This window comes from Xenopus laevis, chromosome 6L, assembly GCF_017654675.1.
Source record: "Xenopus laevis strain J_2021 chromosome 6L, Xenopus_laevis_v10.1, whole genome shotgun sequence".
Taxonomy (NCBI): Eukaryota; Metazoa; Chordata; class Amphibia; order Anura; family Pipidae; genus Xenopus; species Xenopus laevis.
Window position 1 is genome coordinate 26855544 of NC_054381.1, and position 12811 is coordinate 26868354.

The 12811-nt window shown below is 38.1% G+C and overlaps 1 protein-coding gene and 1 pseudogene across 3 annotated transcripts in view; both read left to right on the forward strand.

Moving 5' to 3' along the window:
• Positions 1-12811, forward strand: part of nebl.L (nebulette L homeolog) — a 146050-nt gene that overhangs the window by 96407 nt on the left and 36832 nt on the right.
• LOC121394535 overlaps positions 1-12811 on the forward strand; it is a 61353-nt pseudogene that overhangs the window by 24269 nt on the left and 24273 nt on the right.

The following is a 12811-nucleotide window of genomic DNA, read 5'->3' on the forward strand; positions in this document are numbered from 1 at the left end:
ACCCAGAGGCCTGAAATAATAGATCAGAAGAGAGAGAAAGATTGAAAGGTCATGTTTGTATTGTCTGTGGAATATAAGTATGTATGAGGGTAGATAGCTTGCTGAAGTTGCCCCAGCCACCAGTGTTTCTGGATTAGGCGAATATTTGTTGGAAAACACAAGGATCGAGTTGTGTTTTCCTACGAAAATTCTAGTTTTCAAGGTTATTTTTTTGGTCAAATCTGAATTTTTTGAGTTTATTTTAAAAAGCTTGAATTTTTTGAGATTTATTATACCCCAAACCTGGAAATAGCTTGAATCCAAATAAACACCATCTAAAACCTATCAAGGTCATGTAGGTGTCAATGGTAGAGGTCCCTTGAACCATTTGAAGATGTTTATAGCCTTCATGAGATTTTTTCTGAGGGTTATGCCCGTAAACTTTATCAATTCAAGATTTTTTTGCCGAAAACTTGATCAATTTAAGGTTGATTTAAATTGATTGTAGGGGTAAATTAGGTCTGGAAGTGCAGTGAGCAAATTGAAGTTTCATTTTGCCATATTGTTTTCCCATAATGCATCATTTCCTCCAGAATTCCAATGTTGTTGCAGTTACAAGATTACTATGATTCTTAAGCAGTGTTGTTCAGTGCATTGAAATTAATGCAATTGTGCTTGCACCTCTTTGTAAATCAGACTCAATTGCCCTTAAAGTCTGGTTTGTGTAATTTCTGGTTTGCACAAGAGCAGTGTCAGACTGGCCTGGCGGGACACCGGGAAAAAACCCGGTGGGCCTGACCCTTAATGGGCCCCCGCCGGGCCAGTCCCCTCTCCTGATCGGATTCGGGAAAAAAAAGTTTTTTAGGCGTAGCGATATCTGCGCATGCGCATGGCACCTATCGATTTAAACGCCTGCATCCATGCGTGCTCGGCGCGTCATAGTAGGGGGGCGGGGGGTCGGCGGGGGCCCTGGACATTAGTCCCAGTGGGCCCCCCAGTTCGACCCTGTACAAGAGTGATGTGTGCCAGATTCTTTAGAATAAAGTGCATTGCACCTATTGTGCAGGGTGCTGACGGAACCCTGGAGCTACCTGGTCCAGAGGGGGTAGTAGCTCCAGTGTCCCCTTTGTCAATAGGTGCAAATATGTTCAATTTGGAATGAGAGGTGGGAAGGACTGAGCAATGCCGAGTGCAACTATACAGAAGTGCAGAATGCATTTTGATGCAAGTAAATAGCAAATGAATAGTGTTTAACACTCACCTGGAAAATGTGTCTTAGCAGAACTGCGCTTGTGTTCAGAGATGATACAACTGTGTCTGATTTACAGTAAAATGCAAGCGTAGTTGCAGTAAATTAGACACGTCTGCTGCAATGTGTAACGTACTCATGTGACCACAACAAGGCTTGAATTCTGGAACAAACGCTAAATTATGGGAATAAAACGTGGTGATTGCACTCAAAATTGCACTTATTTTGCTGCACTTGTGGATATAAACATTTTCCATTATTTCCTTTCCCATACCAAATGTGTTTTTCAAATATGACTAAATCTGGCTATACACAGCTCGATAAAAATGCTACCGTGGAACCTTTAAACTGAGTTGTGGAGTTATTGAACTGTGTATAGGGGCCTTCTGATGGTCTGCCCGACTGAGATCAAAATTTTGCTGTAGGTCCCCATTATGATTAAATTATTGGATCGTCCTTATCTGAATGAGCCTGTTGGTGGCCAAATCAGGTAAAGATCCACTTGTTTGCTGACCTTGCCAAAGGAGTGGATCTTAAAGAGTATGGCCAACCTTGCTGTTGGAGGATAATCCAAATCAGCCTATAAACCTAATAAAAGCTACTCATCTCCGAATAGTATCCATGGTTAACAGTATAACCCTGCACAACCCTGTACATCTACTAAACAACTTCTCAGAACAAACCTCCAACAAGTAGCAGGAAAATGTCTTTTGCAATTACTGGGCAGGAAAGAAATCCTGCTTATCTGTATAAACCATATTGCTTTGTTACTTTCTTATCTATATTTTCCCAGGAACCGTATGAATGCCAACTTACCCAACCTTAGAAAATCTAATATTGTTTACAGGCCCGCTTATGCAGAGATTTCAGACTTTTCGAAATGGGCAACGCCTTAACGGGGTTGCCAAATCTATTTCTTTTTGCATAATTCAAGAGAATGAAATTCTAAGCAACTCATCAGTATATATTATCTGCATTTCCAATGGTTTGAAAGTGGTTTGCCTGGCTGTTTACATTCTCTGCACTGTTGGTTCTGACTATGGAACAGAAGCCTGGAGGAAAAAGTGACTCCTATCATATTGTATCAAGTCAGTAGCAGAAAAGAGAAAGGCATACACAAATCCCTACGTTCGGCTGCAATTATGGTTACAAATAACTTTAAAAACCTGTGAACCTAAACAATTTCTGGTTGAGTTCCACTTTAATGTTAATTCTTCTTCTTTTACACTTATATTTGTACCGTTCCTATATTTTGATATTGGAGAATGTTGTGTGTTTAGTGAGCATGATGGATCCATGCAGATTTCAGCTTTCCTAAGCACTTCCAGATGTGATTCAAGATTAGCAGTAATGTATCAAATAAAACATATAACTGTTGACATACAGGCACCGTCAGCTGCGCACAAAAAGACTCGAAGCCCATAAAGGACTATAAAGTAAGAAGGCAAGAGTGTAATTATGATTTATGTCTAACCACTGTTTTAGCAAGTACTTGTTATTGAGGATAATAGTATTGCCTGACACAACGACTTCCTATGAATATTTGGGGTTCGCATGTATTTAAGGGACCTCAGCGTTTCACCTGGATCACTGTGCTTGAGTTCCGTTTCTTTAGACTGATGATTTTGCTGGAAAATCGGGGGACAGGGCTTCAGTCTCTAGATGCTCAAATGGCTTAAAATACTGATTTCATAGGCTGTGATTCATTAAAGGTGTGAGTTGATGTGTCAGAAAGATGCTTTTGCAGTTTAAAACAAGGAATCAGGCGCCAGTCATAAGTGTCAGTTTTGTCACTTCAGTCACAGATTCTATCCCCCCTCGACGCAGAATGCTCGGCACAAACTTAAATGCTTTTTAGTAGTGAGCTCAGAGCTCTTTTAAATTCATTTACAATGCAACCAAGGACAAAAACTATTCTGCTGTGAATGGGACCTGTTATGGCTATTTCTAAGCAGCGATCTTTCGGCAGAAGCTTATGTTGCTCAGCAAACACAGCTAACCCTTATATAAGAGATTCTTCTTCCATTTCTACTTCTCGTGTCCATATTTCCCCAGCCAATGTTCTAGTCCCCTACTTCACTGCTATATTTATAGAGACAGATGCACAGTCGGCAAGACAAGCGGGGGTTTCTTTGCTTTCTGAAGGACAGTGATACTGGGTGATACATTAAAGGAGTGAACTTGGTAGTTGTCTTTTTTTCAATCCTAATGGGCCCCAGTCCTTAAAGAGATATTGACACAAGAAATTAAATCATTTTTACATCTATCATGGTATTGGCTTTGTTTGCTACTTATAATTTTGCCATAAATATTTGCTCAAAGCTTTTACGTTACCCATCTGACTCCCCGTGCTTATCTATGAGGGGGCTGCCATATTTGTGCAGCAGGAGTCTGTTAGCATTAGAAACTTTAATTGACAGGCTGAGATGGGGCAGTCAGGTTGGCAAAACAGTCAGGTGCAGGAACATCAACAAAAACACTCTCAGCAAAAAATGAACAACATGACCTTTAAGTAACTTTTAATGTACATTTATGTATTAAAATGTAGCTTTTTAGCGTCAGTATCACTTTAAGAAGGATATTAGCACACTGGAGAGAGTGCAGAGATGTGCAACTGGATTAATAATAGAAATAGGAGAATTGAACTATAAGGAAAGACTGTCAATATTAGGGTTGTTTTCTTTGGGGGAAAGGGGCTTGTGAAGGGACTTGATTATATTATATTAGAGGACATTATAGACACATAGGATGGACTCTTTTTTTGGTATAGAAAAGTCAAACAACCAGAGGCCACCCCTTTAGACTAGAGGAAAAGAACGTTTATTTGAAGCAACGTAGGTGGTTGTTCACAGTGAGGGCACTGAGGTTGTGGAATGCACTGCCGGGTGATGTTGTGATGACTTTCTTTTAATGGCTGATTCTTTTTAAGGGCACACGCTCAGATTCGGGGAGATTTAGTAGCCCGGTGATAAAGCGTATCTGCTTTGGGGCGACTAATCTCCCCGAACTACCTCCCGTCGGCAAGAATCTAAATCGACGGCAGGATGGCACTTGGAGCACTTATATACAAAAACACAATTTGTTCTTACGCTCAGCCGTGCAGGGGTTAGCCGCAATCCTATATAGACTCAAAATTCTGCAGTATAGAGGAGACCATTCAAATAGCAGTTACTGCTAGAAAAGTATTTTATTGACTACAAATTACGTGTGATTTGTAGTCAATAAAATACTTTTCTAGCAGTAACTGCTATTTCAGTGCTCTCCTCTATACTGCAGAATTTTGACACGGAGCACTTAGTTTTCCGAAGTCGCCCAAAGTTTCCTCATGAGGCAACTTTGGGCGACTTCGGAAAACAAGCGCTCCAATTGCCACCCTGCCAGTGATTTACATTCTAGCCGGCGGGAGGCAGTTCGGGGAGATTAGTCGCCCCGAAGAAGAGGAGATTTGTCGCTGGACAACTAATCTTCCCGAATCTGAGCGCATGTCTCTGCCCTAAGAGGGGCGTGGATGATTTTTTGGACAAGCATAACATAAACTATTGTGATAATACAGATATTGGTATGTATAGATTATATATGAGATTATATAAATAGGTCAGTATAAGTATGTACATATATATATGCACTGAGGGTCATTTTGAGGAACTGAACTTGATAGACTTTGGTGTTTTTTCAACCCATATTATAATATGGGGGTTATTTATCAAGGTCCGAATTTATCTCAGTATCAGGTGCTACAAACTCCGATCTAACCCGCTCGGGTTTTTAACGCTTATTTATTATTAAATTTTCACGAAAATTTGCTTTGCGGGAAAAGCTCTGGTTTTCACGTTTTTTTCGTGAATTTTCCCCGAAATCTCAGAATCTTTCAGAGTTTTCACCCGAAAGCTCCGAATACATCGGGAAATTGCCCGAAACCCCCAACAACTAAAAATCAATGGGACTGTTTCCATTGACTTTTATGCAACCTCGACAGGTTTGAGATGCTGTGTTTTTATATTCTGGCTTTTTAGCCCTTGGGGTTTAATAAATTCCGAAAAAATTGTGATTTTTTTGAAAAGTCCGATTTTATAAAAAAAAAAATCACGAATTTTTCAGATTTCTGGGAATTTCGGGTATTTGGAGCTTAGTAAATAACCCCCTATGTGTAAATAAAACATCTACCCTTGCACAGTTACATTTAGTACATAATAATGTAGTACTAAGAACACTGTCATTTCAATATTGGCACATGGGTGGTCAAGCCTCAGCCACTGTGACATTGCAGCAATTATTATCATCCCATTTGTGTCTGCAATTTACCCACCCACTTAGATTGTAAGCTCTACAGGGCAGGTTGTCTTATATCACTTGATTGAATGTATATATATATTTTGGATTTACTTATCTGTTATAAAAGCACTCACCTGCCTCCTTGGTGACTTTAAATATTCTTATAATTTCAATAGAAGGCACATTACTCCCTATATAAGGAAAGTGTGCTTTCTGTACTATTCTAATTGCATTTCTTGCTGTGTTTCTCATTTCTTCTACCAAGACAAAATACAAGGAAGCGGGAAAGAAGGGACTGTCTGAATCATTGTACAAGATGATGCCGGCCGCCATAGACACTGCATTTGCTAAGGAAGTGTCAAAGCTACAGAGTGAGGTAATAAAAGAAAAAAAATATTAAAATACACAGAGGTTCTTTGGTTGGTGGCCAGTTCTGACATTCTGTGTACAATGTGTACTGCACCAATATTCACTCCCAAATATTTGCTAGCTGAAAGAAGGTTGCCTTAAGTTTTGCACAGAATGTTGGCCAATAAACTCTGGCAAGCACCTTGCAGTTTAGTCAGTGGACTGTGAAGTGTCTTTTAGCAACAGAAGGAGCTTTGTAACAGAATCCTGTCACAAAAAGATGGTGCCAAGGTTGCCGTGGCAACAGCCAAAAGATAATCCCTCTGCTATTAATAATAGTTGAAAGTGCACCATGAAGTAAAACACTCATTCTCATTAATAAAATATATGTGAAAATATGAATAATAAATACAGAAAAATATCTAAAAAATGTTTTTTTTAAACTGGATTTTTTTTATTTGCTTGAGGGAGCAATGACGGCAGTTGTTACTTTTTTTAAACATAGGGGCATATTTACATAGCCCCTAAACAGAAGTACAAGAGCAGTAAGGTTCATGCACAGAGCACTTTTGTCCTAGGATTGGATGCGCTCTCGCATAGGGGTATATTTATCAAAGAGTGAAGGTAAAAGTGAAGTTCTGCCACTAGAGTGAAATTCCGCCACTCTCCATTCATTTCTATGGGATTTTTATAGGCGTATTTATCAAAGGGTGAAATTTCACTTTCACCCATAGATAAATACGCCTTTCAAAATCCCATAGAAATGAATTGAGAGCTGCAGAATTTCACTCTAGTGGCGGAACTTCACTATTTGATAAATTTACCCCCTAGTGTCAGCACCATAGACAGGGCTCCAACGCAACCTACATCCACTACTGCTCTCTAGTTTGCATTTCTGAATGATGCACATGTAAAGAAATGGGAGGGGGTTGTCTACATATCTCTATTCCTCATGAATAGAGTGCTGCTGAATGCATGGTGGCCACAGGTCTAAAACGGAGTGCAAAGACTAGCGGAAATTAAAGGAAAGAGTGCACAAAGTGCAGAAAAAATGGTGGTAGAAGTTGTTACTCAAAAGTTGAGAAAATAGTTTCCTGCTATCTAGTTTTTCACTTAAATTGTTTGTAATCAAGTATTTGGCTTTCTATCTGTGTGTCCTACCAAACCCATATCTTTGCTATTGACCACGATTTCTGTTTTGTTAAGAGGGCTCTTCATCTTCCCACTCCCAATCGGTAGTGTCTGTGTGAACGGTAATCGATGGTCCATGCAAATTGTAAAATTATTCTGGACTGTCCTTATAGTAACACTTTCAAGCTTCACATAGATCATAAAGGAGACAATTTGTATATGGTTCTGCAAAACACTTTGTACTTTTACGTTGCACTTTAGTTTATTGTGATGTTTCAGAACAGATGCTTTGATAATTTTTTGTATTCTGTAAAGAACTTATACCATGCCTATATTTTAATTCCAAATATTGCATTAATTCACAAATATGGAGACAAATGTGACAGTCACATTTCATGGCAACAACATCTGCTCAAGAAAAATGATCCATGGACAACTGCATCAGTTTGAGAAACATTTTTGGTGTGTGGTTTTTGGCAGATGTGATATTTTTATTGCAATAAATAAGGCATAGTTTGGAGCAGCTTGGCATACAATTAGTCACGTGTTCAAGTGATCTTTGTTCGCATCCTCATTTTTAAAAAGTCACGCAAGGCAAAATGCAAGTTTTAGGGATAAAGATGATCAAATTGATAAATTGTGTACAGAATGTGATGATACCAGAGCCACAGCCATTTTATATAATGTGGGCACATCTAATATGTTCCCAGTACTAAGGACACAATTGACACAAATGTTGTTGTAATAATAAACACATATATTACAGCACACCTTATCAACTAAAGCTGTAGTATAGTCCTCTTCCTTAGCTCAGCCTACCAGCCACCCTTTCAATGAGTTTATGAAATATTTAGGAATTGACCAGTCAACCTCATAATGTGTTTCCATTAATCTAGCTGATGTCCATCTTTATCATACATGAAACAATATTTCTTTGACCAAACCTTGCAACATTATTACCCTTCCTCAGTATCCGTACACTCACCCAACTAAGGTGAAGGGCAAAATAAAGCTGGTTTGGTAATATGCTTCTTGTGTCATTCATACCAGTAGAACTCATTCCCAATTTGTGCTGTTGTCTATGCTGTATCTCATCTTTACAGACTCATATTCCCAATATAATTTAACGGACATCTTCTGTGTTCTATAGAGAGCATTTTATTTCTGAGGTTCAGAGCTTATGCACTGCTACCCCAAAAAAGAGCCTAAAGTTGGTCATACATAGGCCCACTTTATAGGGATAGTAAGGGATAGGACAAAAAAAGGGGGGGGAAGATCCAATGTAGCAAAAAATGTGAGTAGTAAGGTAACGTACCAATACTAACAGAGGGTCCAGGTGCTCAAGTCCCAGACCTTCAGCTCAGGGAGGCAATGTTAGACATGTAGATTTCGGTGGTAGACTGGCACAAAACTGGACTTCACTCCAAAAGTAAATGCAAGTAAAAAAGTTTTATTTATACAAAAAGGAACATCTTAGGTAGAGGCCTTATTTGTTTCGTGCCTTCTGGGCACTTAATCATAGGCCTATGATTAAGTGCCCAGAAGGCACGAAACGCTTAAGGCCTCTCCCTGAGATGTTCCATTTTGTATAAATAAAGCTTTTTTACTTGCAACTACTTTTGGAGCCAATTTTGTCCCAGTCTATCACTGAGATCTACACCACTGGTTACGGCCCCTACCCCAGTGACCATGGGCTGAAAAGCAGAGGGAATAGGAAGGGGTTACATGTTTTAGGTCCACCTTCCTATTGTTTCATCAGTTTCCACAAGGGGCACAAACAATAAAAAGAGCAGGAAATGAAGAGGAGCTATTTACTTCCTCATCTGCAAATGCACCATGCACTGGCTGGCATTGTGCATTGGGAAATTACGTTTTCAGACCAAATAACTGAACCAACTACATGCAGGATGGAACCTATATTGGAGTAAATAATAACAACTTTGGATGCTTTTTTCCAAGGTCCTTTACAGACAGAAATATGATGCAGAAAAAGGAAAATCAAATTATGCCCAGATGCAAGAGCCTCCAGATATGAAGCATGCAAAGGAAGTTAACAAACACCAGAGTAATGTAAGTAGTAATGGGATCACTTAAAGGAAACATACTGTACATAGGTGGAATTTTATACCTCCCTTTCATTTAAAGGGGTTGCCTGCCTTTAGATGAACTTTTAGGGTGATGTATAGAGAATGATATTCTGAGACATTTGCAGTTATTTCTTATTTTTTATGTGGTTTTTGCATTATTAGATTTATATTCAGCAGCTCTCCAGTTGGCAATTTCAGCACTCTGGTTGCTATGCCATGCATTGATATGAACACGAGATTGGAATATGAATAGGAGAGGCCTGAATAAAAAGATGAGTAATAAAAAGTAGCAACAACACCACATTTGTAGCCTTACAGAGTATTTGTGTTTGGATGGGGCCAGTGACCCTATTGAAAACTGGAAAGAATTATAAAAAGATGGCAGATAATTCAAAAACGATAAAAAAAAAAAAAAAATGAAGGCCAATTGAAAAGTTGCTTACAATTAGCCATTCTATAACATAATAAAAATTAACTTAAAAGTGGACCACCCCTTAAAGAGGCTACAGATTTCTGTAATATGCATTACAGATTTCTAGATAGTCTGGAGAATCATCCTTGACATGAGGACATAATCCAGAAACCCACTGTTCAAATATGGAAATGCTATTATTTATACAAACAATTCTTTAATGTTTCTCTATAATAAAAGAAAGTTTTAACCCTATAGAACCTTGTACATGATGCTAACTAAGTGGAATAATTATGCATCTGTGGCAAAACAACCCTATTGCTTTTTTAATGATTAAATGTTTTTAGTAGCCTTAAAGTGGACCTGTCACCCAAACATAAAAAGCTGTATAATAAAAGTCCTTTTCAAATTAAACATGAAATCCAAATTCTTTTTTTTATTAAAGCGTTCATAGCTGTTGTAAACTCATTTAAACATCTCAGCTGTCAATCAAATATTGTCTGCCCCTCCGCTATGCCTTAGGTGGGACAAGCAATTACTTTCACTTTTCATTCAGCACTTCCTAGATGTTACTGATCTTCCCACATTCCCCCGTTCTCTTAACCATTTAATTGTCTAACCAGGGAATGGGGATGGACATCAGGTCCCCCGTTCTTGTGCACAAATAAGATTCTGAGGTATAGTGATTGTAATGGATGAATGAAAAGGCCTTATCCACAAAATCCCAGGTGCCTACCGTTCCAAGTAACAGATTCCGTACCTGTAGTTACTTCTGGAGCATGGTGGGCACAAACGGGGGACTAGCTCTTTGTATATTGTATACCTGCTAGTATGACAGTAACAATATAATAACTTGCATATCCACATAATTTTAAATGCAAAAAAATTCACATATATATTTTCTTGTCTATATTGTTAAATAGGTACATTTTAGTTAGTATAAATAAATCATTTTTTCATGATCATTAATGGGTTGAATGTCTTGGCAATGTGTAAAATAAATGCTGGTGTACATTTAAATAGAATCCATATAATGAATACAACTGAATTGTGAACAATTTCCTTGGGCTATTGCTATTCAGTCTGCCCAAGAGCTGCACCATCTGACAGTGCACCTTTCTTATCCTGTGCTTTATTAGCGGTGCTGTGAGTTGGCAAGTGAGCACTTTGAACATCTTGTTCAATTTAACAATTCCAGGGTGACAGATAGAAAACAGGATATGGTAGAAAATCTATGGGCTAAATGCCAGAATCATACGCCGAGTTCTATATTCAGGTACTAATAGGAACACTGTATGGATAATGCTACTTCACAAGGCACTACAGTGTTACAAATGAGTTAGCTGAATGACAAGATTGTTAGAGCAAATAATATAAGACGGTATAGGAACTCGGAATCAAGGTAATGTTTCTCTTTGTGACTAGCAGAATGTGCCTGTGGTTCAGGTGCCAAGGGAAGAGGTGGGCTGCATTATATCCCTCTAATTCTGGAAAGCTAGGATTCAGATCCTGAACAAAATTCTTGGCTATAACTCTTTCTCTCTTAGAGGCATACATTGAAAATTGTTAAAGGAAAACTATACCCCCCAAACAATGTAGGTCTCTATTAAAAGATTAAAACAGCTCATGTGTAAAACCCTGCTTCATGTAAATGAACCATTATCATAATAATATACTTTTTTAGTAGTATGTGCCATTGGGTAATCATAAATAGAAAATTGCCATTTTAAAAAATAAGGGCCGCCCCCTGAGATCGTACGATTCACTGTGCACACATACAAACCACATGTAAGGTCACATGAGCCAATTAACAGACAGAGTTCTGCCTTTTGCTTCCTCACTTCTTCCTGTTACAGTTAGGGGCCGATTCATCAATAGTCGAATATCGAGGGTTAATTAACCCTCGATATTCGACTGGGAACTAAAATCGTTCGACTTCGAATATCGAAGTCGAACGATTTTGCGCAAATCCTGCGATCGATCGATCGAAGGATTTTTCGTTCGATCGAACATTTAAATCCTTCGAATCGAACGATTCGAAGGATTTGAATCCAACGATCGAAGGAAAATCCTTCGAACAAAAAATCACAGGCAAGCCTATTGGGACCTTCCCCATAGGCTAACATTGACTTCGGTAGGTTTTATCTACCGAAGTAGGTGGTCGAAGTATTTTTTAAAGAGACAGTACTTCGATTATCGAATGGTCGAATAGTCGAACGATTTTTACTTCGAATCGTTCGAATCGTTCGAATTCGAACGAATTGAACCAATTCGATGGTCGAAGTACCCAAAAAATACTTCGAAATTCGAAGTTTTTTACATTCGAATTCTTCACTCGAATTTTGTAAATCTGCCCCTTAGTGTTGTAGTATTTCTGGTCAGGTGATCTCTGAGGCAATACAGATAGAGTCACGAAATGGTGGTTCAAGGCAAGAGATGTAAAAGGGCAATATTTATGTAAATATATATTCCAGTTTGGTAAGATTCTTTAATATGTCATTCTATTTGATATAAACTATCTGTTGCTTAAGTATTCATTTTGGGGGTATAGTTTTCCTTTAATTCTAGGGACATATTTACACCATCATTTTTTTCATGAAACAAATGTTGTTTTCTCTAAAAACGTGTTTTTTTTTTTATTTCTCTAAAACTCAATATTTATAAGGTGTAAAAACCATGAAAAATTCTACCACTTTAAGTAAAAGCAGTTGAAGACCTATAGAAGTCAATGGGAGCTGCGCTGATCCTATTAGACTTTTTTTCTGCCATTTGGACTTTTCGGGGTTTTCGGATTTTATGTTTTGCTAGTAATTGTCCGAAAAACTCAAATTTTTTGAGGTTTTTGTAGTTTTTGTTTGTGCTTTTTCTAATTGGATATTTTAATAATTTTCATGGCATTTATGGTTTTACAGAATATGAGTTTATTTGTGGTTTCAAAAACCTCTAAAACTACACAAACTCAAATGTTAGATAAATAGACTTCCTTGTGACAAATCAATGAATTTACCAAAAAAAATTCGACATGTTTGGGCAAGCATTCATATCTTTTTCAGAGACATATTCAAAACTCTAAAATGTGCCAATTTATCAAGAGAGCCGATGTGTTTTTTACTAAGTTCAGCATGGCGGACTACCATTATAAAGATACAGCATCTCATTATCTACATCAGATCTTCCATGCTAATATCCCATGTACTCCATTGCTTTATAGTGTACAGTTGCCAGCATATTTGCAATACAATTGTATGGGGAAAATTGGCTGGAGTAATTACTATAATAAGTCATTATTTACACCAGAAAATGTTGGTATGTTATGCTCGCATAAAGGTAATC